Source organism: Mandrillus leucophaeus, unplaced genomic scaffold (assembly GCF_000951045.1).
Source record: "Mandrillus leucophaeus isolate KB7577 unplaced genomic scaffold, Mleu.le_1.0 Scaffold484, whole genome shotgun sequence".
In the NCBI taxonomy this organism is placed as follows: Eukaryota; Metazoa; Chordata; class Mammalia; order Primates; family Cercopithecidae; genus Mandrillus; species Mandrillus leucophaeus.
In genome coordinates, this window is record NW_012105187.1 from 2040300 (window position 1) to 2043527 (window position 3228).

The window sequence follows — 3228 nt, forward strand, 5'->3', positions numbered from 1 at the left end:
TGACTGCTTAATAGTACGAGATTTCCTTTGGGGTTAATGAAAATGTTCTAGAACAAGACAGTAGTAATGTTTACACAACATTGTGAATGTCACTAATGATACATTTTATGTTATGTGTATTTTACCACAAAAAAATTAAGACAAATAGAGCTAAATGTTTGTAAAGTCAACAAAACATCACACTCCTGCCCGTCTATCCCCCCCTCCCCCACCACCAATTTCTAACTAACACCCAGTTCTACAGTCCAACGACTTCAATTTAAAAGTGATTTTTTTGCTCTCGGCTTTCTTGGAGCGGGGTAAAGGTGCAACTGTCTTCGGTTGTCCCGAATCCGGGTTCATCCGACACCAGCCGCCTCCACCATGCCGCCGAAGTTCGACCCCAACAAGATCAAAGTCGTATACCTGAGGTGCACCGGAGGTGAAGTCGGTGCCACTTCTGCGCTGGCCCCCAAGATCGGCCCCCTAGGTCTGTCTCCGAAAAAGGTTGGTGATGACATTGCCAAGGCAACGGGTGACTGGAAGGGCCTGAGGATTACAGTGAAACTGACCATTCAGAATAGACAGGCCCAGACTGAGGTGGTGCCTTCTGCCTCTGCCCTGATCATCAAAGCCCTCAAGGAACCACCAAGAGACAGAAACAAACAGAAAAACATTAAACACAGTGGGAATATCACTTTTGATGAGATCATCAACATTGCTCGACAGATGCGGCACTGATCCTTAGCCAGAGAACTCTCCGGAACCATTAAAGAGATCCTGGGGACTGCCCAGTCTGTGGTCTGTAATGTTGATGGCCGCCACCCCCATGATATCATAGATGACATCAACAGTGGTGCTGTGGAATGCCCAGCCAGTTAAGCACAAAGGAAAGTATTTCAATAAAGGATCATTTGACAACTGGTGAAAAATAAAAAACTAAATAAATAAATAAATAAAAGTGATTTTTTTGATAACTAATGATTTATCTATTTGCTGCATATTTCCAAATAACATACTAAATTGCATGTCTCAAAGACAGCAATTAACGTTCCCAAGACCACACAGATGGTAAGTTTTGAAGCCGTGATTTGAGTCCAAGTCCTTAACTCTAAATCTAAGGACCTTTAATAATAATAATAATAATAATAATAATACCAAGAAAAGCTAACCCTAATATAGCAGTTACTATGTATGGTAGGTGAACAGTTGCTTTCAGAGATATCCATGTCCTAGTCCCTAAAATCAGTGAATATATTATATTGGTTAGCTAAGAAGAATTAAGGTTGCAAATGGAATTAAGTTTGCTAAACAATAGACCTTAAAACAAAGAGGTTATCATGGATTTTCTGGGTGGCCCAATACAATCACCCAGTGGAAGAGGGGAAAGAAGTGGAAGAGGGAGTAAGAGGGAAGACGAGAATCAGAGGGAGACATGACAACAGAAAAAAAGGCACAGAGAGATGCAGTGTTGTTGGCTTTGAAGATGGAGGAAGGGGGCCATGAGCCAAGAAATATGAGTACCCTCAAGAAGCTGGGGAGAAAAGGAAATAGATTTCTCCCTAGAGCCTCCAGAAATGAGCAGCCCTGCCTGCTCTTCAGTTTTAACACTGTGAGACCTGTGAGGAACATCTGACCTACAGAACTGTGAAACAGTAAATTTATGTTGTTTATGCCTCTAAGTTTCACATAATTTGCTACAGCAACAATAGAAAACTAATACATTGTATGTCAGGAATTGTTCTAAGTGCTTATACATATTAACTTATTTGATCCTTATAAAAACTGTATGAGGTATGTATGTTATTATCCCATTTTTCTGATGAGGAAACTGAGGCACAGAAAATATTTGAACAGACACTTTACAGAAGATAGTGTCAATGGGCATATGAAAAAATGCTCAAATTAATGGTCACCAGAAAAATGCTACTTAAAATGATGAGATACTCTACATATGCATTAGAGATTTTGAAATTAAAAAGACAATATCAAATATTGGCAAGGCTGTTGAAGAAATGGTGCTCTCACATATTATTGGTGTGGCGGTAATATAAAAATCATTATGAAAACATTTTCACAATTTTTTGAAAAGGTAAACATATACTCATTGTAACACTCAGCATGCACCTGTAGTCCCAGCTACTAAGGAGGCCGAAGCAGAAGGATCACCTGAGGCCAGAAGTTCTGGGCTGTAGTGTGCTATGCCAATTGAGTATCCATATTAAGTTCAGCATTAATATGGTGACCTAATAGAGGGGTGAACCTGCCCAGGTCAGAAATGGAGCAGGTCAAAAGTCTTGTGCTGATCAGTAGTGGGACTGTACCTATGAATAGCCAAGGCACTCCAGCCTGGGCAACATAGTGAGACTTCGTCTTTAAAAAAGAAAAAAGAAAAACATCCGGCATTCTTACTCCTAGGTATTTTTCAAAGAGAAATAAAAACATATGTTCGCACAAAGACCTGTATACAAAAGTTCTGAGCAACTTTATTCACAATAGACCAAACTGGAAATAACCCATCAACACGTGAACATACAAACAAATTTTGGTATATTCATTAAATTAAATGATTCTTAACAATGAAAAAGAAATATTGAAATTGGAAAAAAACAAGTGGATGAATCTCAAAAACATGGGTTCAGTGAAGCTGGGCACGGTGGCTCACACCTGTCATCCCAGCACTTTGGGAGGCCAAGGCAGGAGAATCACTTGAGCCCAGGAGTTCGAGACCAGCCTTGACAACATAGAGAGACCCTGTCTCTAAAAGAATACAAAAATTATCCAGGCATGGTAGCATGCAGCTATCATCCCAGTTACTTCAGAGGCTGAGGCTGAGGATTGCTTGAGCCCAGGAGATCGAGGCTACAGTGAGCTGAGATTGTGCCACTGCTGCACTCTAGCTTAGGTGACAGAGTAAGACCCTGTCTAAAAAATAAAAAATAAAAAAATCTAAAAAAAAAGCTAAGTGAAAGAAGTCAGACACAAAAGATATGCTGTTTAATTCCATTTATATAAAACTCTAGAAGAGACTAACCTAATCAATAACAATAGCAGATAAATGTTTGCCTGGTTTGAGGGAAATTAACTGGAAAGGGGTACAAAGAAACATTTAGTGTGACAGAAATGTTAAACAGGTATAAAAATTTGTCAAAAGTCACAGAAATAAACTCTAAAAATGAGTACTTCTTACTACACATAAGTTATCTCTCAATAAAATTTATTTTCAAAAAATGTACCAAGTCACACAGC

The 3228-nt window shown here is 39.2% G+C and overlaps 1 pseudogene across 1 annotated transcript; it reads left to right on the top strand.

Annotated features, from left to right (window-relative positions):
- Positions 1 to 308: 308 nt before the first annotated feature.
- On the top strand, positions 309 to 911 carry LOC105550433 (annotated as a pseudogene). The gene has a single exon (XR_001007716.1). The product of XR_001007716.1 is annotated as a 60S ribosomal protein L12 pseudogene (transcript).
- Positions 912 to 3228: the final 2317 nt, after the last annotated feature.